The sequence below is a fragment of the Dufourea novaeangliae genome, unplaced genomic scaffold (assembly GCF_001272555.1).
Source record: "Dufourea novaeangliae isolate 0120121106 unplaced genomic scaffold, ASM127255v1 scaffold376, whole genome shotgun sequence".
Taxonomy (NCBI): Eukaryota; Metazoa; Arthropoda; class Insecta; order Hymenoptera; family Halictidae; genus Dufourea; species Dufourea novaeangliae.
The window spans coordinates 531,897-542,362 of NW_015374274.1; positions in this window are offsets into that span (position 1 = coordinate 531,897).

A 10,466-nucleotide genomic window follows, 5' to 3' on the forward strand; every position below is an offset into this window, starting at 1 on the left:
TATATTTGTTACCGGAACACACAGTATCCGCTGAGAACTCGGAAACAAGAGTCAATCGGGGGTGTTGTTTGTACGAACTGTTTTCATTATACCTCGTGGATTATCAATAATAATTCGTTCGGTTAACAAGCTAATTCCGGAATTATTTGAAAAATTGAGCATGCACAAAATCGTCGTTCGATCGATCGATCAGTTCTTTTCGTTCGACACAACGAATTCCCGACGACGAGACGTGGATCGGGCTCGACGAGCAACAATGGACGAATGATTGTTGGTTAAGGGTGTGAGAGAGATAAGCAACAAACAGAAAAAAAATGAAGGCAGAAAGTTCAATTGTAAGAACATCGCAGACAATTGATCCGAGCAGAGTCCCCCCAAGAACCCCGCCCTAAAAGAAAACCCTCCCCTTTCATTACACAATAGGAAATAGTTAAACGTGAAATAGTGATGATAAAACAATTATAAAATAGAATTATTGTGTTCGCGTGCTCTGTCGGGGGCAGAGCCACCGCGTCGCCCACGATCCATTTTTCGGTTCATTCAAACCACCGTTGATCGGATCGTTCGTCGACGCGGTGACTCTCCCTTTTCGATGTAAATAGTGTGAAGGTAGCCGGAATTCCTGGTTTCTCGAGTATCGTTCCCCCCCCCCCCTCGTCGAACCTCTATAGGGCTACGGTACGGATCTCTCGTTGCAAATTCCAATTACGGACGCCCCTCCCACTATATGTACTATCCAACGTGAAAACATCGACAGTGTGTGCCGGACAGGTCTGGTCGCGAGCAAATCCGAGATTCTAATATATACCACACACTTGTACCAAGAAGCGTGCATGTGGTGCGTGTCTCGAAGAAGTCAACAGGGGAAGACTGGACGTGTGCGAGGTGAACGAGAGAGAAATACTATATCGATTATCGAAATAGTATTTGTCGTCGTTTCCCCGAATTGCCAACTGAAACGCGTCACTGCCAGATCCCACGAAATCCCAGGAACAGCAATAAGTTTGCTTCGTGTTCTAGTTCCCCTGTTAGCGTTCGAGACGCGACCGGACACCCGATGACTAAATCTGGTCCGAAGCTAAATAGATCAGCGAATACATACGATTTTAATGTGTATATAGGTGTGAGGAGGGGTATGATCTCGGAGATTTGGTTTTTTTTCCAATTTCGAGACCAGAGGCAACGAGAAAGGGGGACATTCGAAGAGAGGGGACTTACGGGGTATGTACCCCTTTTCGATTGAAACGCCGCGAGAGAGAGAGAGAGTGTGTGTGTGTATGTGTGTGTGTGTGTGAGTGTGTCCATCGCCGAGGGCGGAAGTGGTTCACGAGAAATCAGGGATAATGGCCGTCAGAGCCGACAACCTGTTATATTTCGTCGTACCGAATATGCTCGAGAGGTGCCACGGGAACAGCTGTGTGGGGGCAGAGGGTAGGAAGTGCTGTACGCCGAATGTTCGGCCCACGACCGTTTTTCGGCGTCGATCGTGCCGGAACTTCGCGCTTTCCCAACCCACCCCCAGCGGCGGCTCGGGACAGATCTCGGGGCTCGGTGCACGACGATTTGTTATTATGCCGAAATCTGTTAGTTTTTTGTCCTACATATTAGCGTTAAAATAGAATGGGAATAGTAGAAATGCCGTTGTGTTGTTTTTTTGTCTCTTATTAATTCTTTTTTTTTTTTTTTTTTTTAAAAAAAAAAAAAAAAAAAAGAAACCGTGCAAAAAAAGCCGACGATTCGATATCGCATTTATCATTGGATGTGCAGGTGATTGTACGCGAATCAAGTAGGAAACGAATAAAAAAAAAAAATCATAATTACGAGAACGACGGGAAAATTTTCGATTCGTGCGAGAATACAGGCGAACAATGAAAACGAAAAGTGTAACCGTAGACATTCAACAAAAAAACAAGAAGAAACATTGTGAAAGATACAGGTAAAATCGGGCAAGACGCCGAGCTGTACGCGAGCGTCTTTTTTCTCCTTAAGTTTTGTAACGCTCACGCGCCGTCCCAACGTCGTTTTCCTTTTCGGTGAATTCGGGCGCTAGCAGAAATCCGTGTACTTGCGCGCTTTCTGTTCGTGTTCTGGAAATTTTCAAATTTCGAAGAAAAGAAAAACAAAATTGATGGTAATCGAGAGTGTTTTTTCGGTCCGTTTCGGTAGAATTTCTCCGGGGCACAAAAAGAAAATGGCCGGAGAAAAGAAAATTTTTCGGTGTTCCGCTTCATTCCCTTCGTATTCTCGGCAAAATTCGTCGCTTCTTCATTATAACTACTACTAATATTAATTATTACTACTATTATTACGATAATTCTTACTATTAAGAAACACACAAGGGGAACGAAGAGCGTTGAAACCGACGTGTAGGGCGCCGCGCGTGAGCGACGAGATCGATGCACCCCGTTGATCATCGAGATCGAGCGACAACTTGCTCGACGAGAACAATTCCTCACAAGATTTATAAATTATGCGTTTTTGAACGAGAAGGGGAACGTAAATAAATGTGAAGTAATATTATAGAAAAGGAAAGATAAAGATGGAGAGAAGGGAGTATTTGTGAACGTGGGAAGGGAAGGAAAAGAAAAAAAAAGACGAGAAAAACAAAAAGCGTAACGCAGCGTGGAAAACCGAAGAAAAATTTTTATTAAACTGTGTAACTCTAAAAATAAAAAGTCTATTTCGATGTAAGCGCGTTGGTAACCAAAAAAAAAAAAAAAGAAATGGTGAAATAACAAGAACGAAAAGATGCTATTTAAGGAGAACAATATATATTGAATATTAATTATTAAAGCGAGCGGAAACTAGAAAAATGGCAGAATTTTCACGAATGGACCTTCTTGATTCCGTTTACCTTTTTGTTCTTCTCTCTTTTTTTTTTTTTAATTTGTTCGTAAGGTGTACTATTTTGCGTTTAGTTGGTAAACAGATGGAACGAAACATGGATGTTGTTCGCGTAACGTCATGAAACAATCAAGGAGATGGAAAAAAAGAGCAAAGAGTAACCAGTATGAAAAAAAGATCGTGTTTTTTTTTTTTTGTTTCTTGTAAGTTCGTCAAAAGAGACAGAAATGTTTTGTCGATTTTTTAAATGTATATATACATATGTATACGTACAAGGAAAAGGAAAAGACGGAAATGACAATCGTCCGCATATTAACTAATATTAAATTCGTTTTTAAGTTTTTCTTTCGCTGCATGTACAGTTTTGATACGGTTCCTATGGAAAAAAAAAAAGAGAACGCGAAAAAGCTGAACGAGAGGCCTGAACATACTTTTCATTTTTCACTCCTACGTCCGTGTGTTATATTTCATTCTTGTTCCTAGTCCCGTGTACCACGTGCACGCGTCCACGTCGTGGTGTCCTCCGAAATCCATCTACTTTTCGTTCGAATGGATTCTCAAAAGGTCCGCCAAAATACTTTCCATCGGGGCAGTTCCACGATTCTTTTTTTCCCATTATTTTCCACGTTATCACCGACACCCACCCACCATTCTTCCGCCTTTAATCTCGCGAATTTCTTGATTCCTTTCCCTCATTTCCAGCCCCAAAAATCCACACCATCAGCCGACTTCAGACCGCCCACCGGGCTGTCTCTCTGCCTTTCTCTTGGCTCACGTATAACAGCGGACCACGCGTGACAAAGAAAGAAAAGCAACGAACCGCGAGGGCGGGCCACGATGGAAAATAGGAAAATAGGGAAAACCGAGAATTCGCACTCAGAGCTATTTTTTTCCCCTCCGCGAGACACATACACATACACACACACATACACATGCACCGTGCGACACAGTTCCGAGTGTTGACGACAGGCTTTTTTCTTTTCTTTTTGCAACAATCGCAACAGTTCCGGCCAGCGAACGAACAAAAAGGAAAAAAGATAGAATTCTAGTGTATGCATATGTACATATATATATACACAGCAGCACACACACACACACACACCACACACAGTTGCGTTTCATTCGGGTACTTCTTTTTTTTTTTTTTTTTTTTTTTTTTTGAACGTTTACATACACACATCTAAACACCATGCAGAAACATACAGAAGACAAGGGAAATAATAAGAAATCGATTTATAATGAATTTACGTGTAACATTCAATTGAGGATTGTATGTAATTGTATATATATGAGTACAATGCAGTCCATGAGTTAAGATACATTCTCCTTTTTCTACCATGAAAAAAAAAATAAATTATTCTAGTTAATAAAAAAAAAACATGGTGTGCGTTTAGTGTCTTTTCTTTTCATTTCGAGACATGCCCTATCTTCCCCGTACTTACCCGCATCCTGATGTTCGTAACTTTGGCGATAGTTAACGTCGCTGATGTGTATGTGTACCTGTGAGTTTTATTGTTTATGTGAAATAAACGTTTCAAACATTTACAGGCAGTTTAATGAAATAATAAAATACACCGTGACCGAGATTGAATAATATACATGGGAATGTTATGGAAGTCTTTGCTGAACCTAATAATTATCTTACTAGCTACGTTCTCGTAAACTTTTTGTTGTTTGGATTACTCGTGTCGTCGATCGAATTAATCCGGAGTTATGAAAATTCATAGATGAAAATTGAGAGGATGGTTTCTGCAAAATATGGAATAAACGTTTAAAATTTTATCAGTGAAAAAAAGTGGTACTTTCAACGTTATCTTGATTCACAAATACTTTTGTGAGATACACGAGTCATTTTGATAACTTTCAAAGTTCAAGCTACGGGTTATACAATTAGGAATGTAATTTGAAAAGTTGATGTACAGTTACTCACATGTAGGAGGCTGCGAACTTTCCGACCAACCCAATATCGTTGAAACAAGAATTAAGTGGAAACATTTTTCATACAATTCTTATTTATGTGTTTCCATTATCTTTGCTTTTATTATCTTTTCATAATAAATTTCTTTTCAAATTGAAATAAAATTCACGTTTTGGTAAATAATTTGGACAAGTTAACGTGACAGCTTTGCGTAAACAAATTTGTATGACCGCTGTATGTATATTAGTCGATGAACAACATGAAGCAGCAGTCATTTGTGGTTCGATCGAAGCTGCAGTTTTTCCAATGTATCAAGAAATCCATGGAGCATCAGCAAACCCAGGTACATATAATTAAAGAATTACAATTTATAATTCATTCGAATTAAAGTCGAAAGTGTAGAACAAGATTCCGGGCGGCAAAGAAAAATTACATACATTCTTATTTTCGATGGAAAAAACTACCAGAAATGCATTTTTCAGCGGGACGACTGATTGGAAGTTATTACTGTCGCCACACACTATTATACGTATATGTATATTAATTTTTTAATGTTCCAAAAAACCATTTATATATGTTCATGTGAGAGCATCGGCGTAGCCAGGTTATCAGTCAGGGGAGGGAAAAAATATTAACACATCGACTGCCACAAATTATACTGCAATATTAAATATTATGCAACAATTTTATAATTCTGGGAAGGACGGGGGGGGGGCAAAATCCAATTTTTTTTGTAGGCTGAAGCAAAAGCCACTTCTTTTCATCCAGGGAGGGGCAAGAGCTCCCCCCCCCCATATGTGACTACGCCCATGTGTGAGAGTATTTAAAATAATTTTACCAAGTTTCATTAAAATTGAAAGGTAGACTTTTTCAGAACTATATCAATCACTACTTTTCGTTTCCATTATTTTCCTAAACCTAATGAAATAATTGTTAAAAGATGATTTCGAAAATAATGATAGGTAGTCGTTCAAAAATATGGAAGAAAATATTAAAAATTGGACAGAAAGTGTCGTCCTATATGCATGCTACATTGCGTCTACTTTTTTTTTTAAATACTTTGTGTATTTTAAAAAATGCAATTATTTTTTTCAGGTAATTGTATATACATATGTATATGTATACATATATCCTAGATAGCACCGTACATCCAAAGGACATTCGTTTCATGTCCAGTTTATATCCGAATGTCCTACATCCATTTTGAACATCCCTAGGATGTTCGAAGACTTAAATTTAGGATGTTCGAAGACTTAAATTTAGGATGTTCTAAGACGTCCGTTCCGAAAGTCCTATGGATGTTCTCACGTTCGAAATTTCACATGTTCCAGGTATGTCCGTTTCTTATGTCTTACGAATGTTCGTAGAGTTTAATTTACGGATGGTTTCGTTTAGTACTTTTGGCTTAATTTCATTCCGTGCAAAGTGATGGATCCCCATGAGCAAGGTGTCATTCTTTAGAGAATCAATAGAGAAGTGTAACAATACTACTGGTTTTGTGTGGAAACCTTAGGAAATTTGAAAAGACATTTTTTTCTTAAACTATCTCTAACTAATACAGGATCAGTATTTTGCTTTGAATCAGTGATTTTTTTTCTTTAACTGTCTCTAACCAATACACAATCAGTATGTTGCTTTGAAAATAAAAATAAACACAATGTACACACAGATCACAACCCCCAGACCTATATTTTCATTATAATTCCTCATAGGAAATTTAACCTTTTATTTATTAATAGGAACTAACTTTATCTAATTTCTATTAAGTGCGGAAATTACAGGAAAGTTAATCTTTCATTTATTAAACTCAAACCAACCTAATCTAACTTCTATCACCTTGCACAGAATAAACTCTAACCGGAACCCAGATAGTACATGAAGCCTTAAAGACGCCTATTTTATGGCTATTTTAGGTCTAAGGCGCTCTTAGGCCGTCTTCAAGTCGTCATTGGGCGTCATGTGCTATTTGGGAATTGTAAACATTTAGGAAACGGTTCTTATACGCCTTTTGAGACACTACCAAAGGGTTTTTAAAAACTCTTTAAACGTTCCCAAGAAGTACAGAGAATGTTACTTTTACACATTTGGAAAATGTTCTGAGAATGTTGACACAAGACATCCTCAGGACGTTCCACTTTGTAAATAGGACCTTCCCAGGACATTTATAGATCTTAACGCGGACGTAGGGGGGACATCTGGGCCTTTTCGGGACATTATACGTACGTACGTTCTCCGGACGTACATATGACGTTTTTGTGCTATTTGGGTATGTTTGCACACATAGTCATAACTATTTGTATTTACAATGTATGTTAATTTTTTATATAAGTTAATTATTAGCTTTATCATTTGATATCTCAAATTGAAACATGAAAAGAAGGTATTTTAAATAAGATGTTTGCACTATTCACTGAGATCTGCTTTACAACTGCATTTTGCAAATTTAGTTCTAACAGAGAAGAAACGGTTCTATTATTTTTTTCAATAATTATTGCCACTTGATGAGGATGCTCTTTAGATAGATTAGATGTTTACAGGCAAAAAGTCGTTAACTCATATTGATCCTCGTTTTCAATAGATACTTATATCGCAACAAATTAAGCGGCCTGTATCAATTAATTTTTCTCCTTTGAAATGACTGTAGTTTGATGTCGAATTTGTAAATTCAGACAAACTGCCTAATGACATTAATATATTCCTAAGAACATTACGATATTTCTTTTTAAAAATTGTTTATTTATAATGGTATAAGACACTCGTATGATACTTTGGCCCCGATTATAGAGCTCCAGAACTACGATGGCGCTCCTAATACACGGTCATCGTGTTGTAATGTCAAAACTCAATACGTGGCGGGCGGCAGAATTAATTCTGAAACTTTTAAAAAGCGCAGGAAAACTGCAAAATTGGCATGGTAGCGCCACATGGCGACGACTTCCAGGACTGGAGTTAGACGTTTCAGATTTGGTTTCACTTTCCGCTACTAGGTGGTCGAGGGGCGTTCTCAATGTACAACAAAAGGGCCTCCATTAAACGAATGTCTACTGTGTCTACTTTACTCGGCAAGGCGGTTACTCTTCCTTAGCGATGCCTCAGGGGTATATATTTTTGTTCTCGCTAAAACCGAAAAATAGTTGGTGCCGAATATTAGTGTTTCTTAACATTTTATATCTTAAAAAATTGCTCCCACTTTGCTCCCTCAGAATCTAAAATTGCTCTCATCGCACCGTTTATATTTAATTAGATATTCGCAAATGAAAAAGCAAAAATTTGTTGTTTGCAAAGTAGTAAGTAAATGGTCTTTTTAGACAAATGTTATGATACCAAAAAATTGCTCCTACAGGTCGAGAAAAAATTAACAGTTTGTGACATATTTTACATTTTGTATATAAAATATCTCACGAATTATTCATTTTTATCACATATTATCTTAATATTTTATTCCGCAGATGTTTAGAAGAGTCCACTTACGTAAAAAAATATTTTTATTCCACAATATTTCAGTATCGTTAAAAAGGAAACATAATTAACCTTGAAAACTCAGGATATCATCGACCAACGAAAAAATTGTTACTACAAATTAATAGCCCTTTCCATACTAAACAACTTCTGTGAATAAACTTTTCTGATATCTCCAAAAATAACGAAGATAATGAAGATGATCGTAAAATGCGTATATCCAGCCGATCCTATATATAGGTGCGTCCCATAACTGAACGTCCGAATGAAGGGGACAGCGCGCGGGTGATTGGAGTTTCTTTATGTAGTATTCCTGGAATTCTGGCTCTCTACAGCCCCGATGGCTACAATAAACGAATGTCTACTGTAATGACACAGACGAGATATAAGAATAGAACGAGATATAGAATAGAAGAAAAATTCAATGCTTTCTTCTGTCCCACGTTCGCAGGGCTACGTAGCCCTGATACCATTTTCGTGTCAATACTCGACGTTACCTATAAAGCATGAATTCTGAGTATTATTAGCACAAATGAAGTGTTATATCGTTAAACTTTTAAGCAGCCCAGCTGGTGGCGTCTTTACGAACTATCGAAAAAGTTCTGTGTTTAGTTCCAATTTCCGCCACCAAGTGACGGGGGCGCCACTGTATGCCCCATAAATTCCCCCTTTTCCCGCGCTTTTTATAAAATCCAAGATGGCGGAAACCTGCACGTTTGTGGCGCCCCCACCAGTTGGTGGCGAAAATTGGAACTAATTCCAAAACTTCTTCCAAAACGTAGAAGTTTTAGAATTAATTATTTTGTTGTTGTTACTATTTTGGTTAATTGATATTAGGAATAGGAGTGGAGATAGAGCCAGGATTAATAAATAATGCATATGTATGATTTGACTGTTGTTTATTCAAAAAATCGTACGAAAATATACAATTTACAATAGTATTTCTATAAATGTAATAACAATTGCCTTAAGTACTACTTACATACATGATTTTGCAATATATCTATAATAATATTTGTATAGATTCTAAAAATTACATGAACTGGTAACGTATACGTAAAAGACCCCGTGGTTGAGGCGTCGGGTTATAGAACCCCCGGTGGAGGCGCTAGAGACCCTGGGTGGTGAGAACGTGGGGTCATAGGACCCCAGGAGGAGGCGCCAGGGATTCCGTGTGGTGAGAACGTGGTGTCACAGAACCCCCGGAGGAGGCGCCAGGGACCCTGCGTGGTGAGAACGTGGGGCCATAGAACCCCCCCGCGGAGACGCCAGTGACCCCGTGCAGTGAGGACGTGGAGTCACAGAACCCCCGCAGGTGGCGCCACGACCCGTGTGGTGAGATCGCGGGGTCATAGAACCCCCGGAGCATACACAAGAGTTTTGAAACGGGAATCTTTATCGCTGTTGCTCGTACGAGTCTCAAGCTCGGTCTAATGTTGCTCGTGCAATTGTCAAAATCTGACTGACACTTGTGCGTGCTTCCGTGAGCAAATTATATAGTAACCCCAACCATGGCAGTTTCTGCAGATACTACTACAGCCCAAGTTTAAAAGACGTAGGCAGTAGTTAGTTTCTGCAGTAATCTGTTGAACTAAACTACTATAATTAGTACAGGATTGTACAATATTTATGCAGTTATATTTAAGACAATTCGATGAAATGAAGCTTATATTACCTGACGTATGTTTATTAGAATATACATATATACATATAAATTATAATGATATAAAAGTTTGAAATACAATACGATGCGCTACGGTACAATACGTCTATTCGATTCAATTGCTCCCTTGCGACTACAACATCATGCTATCCGCGGTCGGCGTAGTACGCTAATACAGAGGCCAACGAAATATCACTGTAACACTTAAAAAAGTGTTAAAGTTCCATTTATATCATTGTCCTGTGAAAATGTTCATACTTCCAGCAGCATTCATATTCCAATCAAAGAATTTACAGAATAAGGAAAAGGAATCTAAAGTAATTTTCAGTAGTTCCATACATCTTTATCTCGAATAATTTTCTAAAACATTCAAAGTACTAGACATTTTTACACTTTGAATCTTATATCGATTTCTAAAATAATCCTAGTTCGATGTAATATAAAACGTGGTTTTATGAGATAGATTTGAAGTTCGCAGCCATTAGCTCGGTATTGTCTTCAGTTTACAGTACTTTACCGATGACAATACCGATTGCCCAGGCCTCACCACGAGGAGGTTGCTGCGAGTGGAGGCCCAAGGCA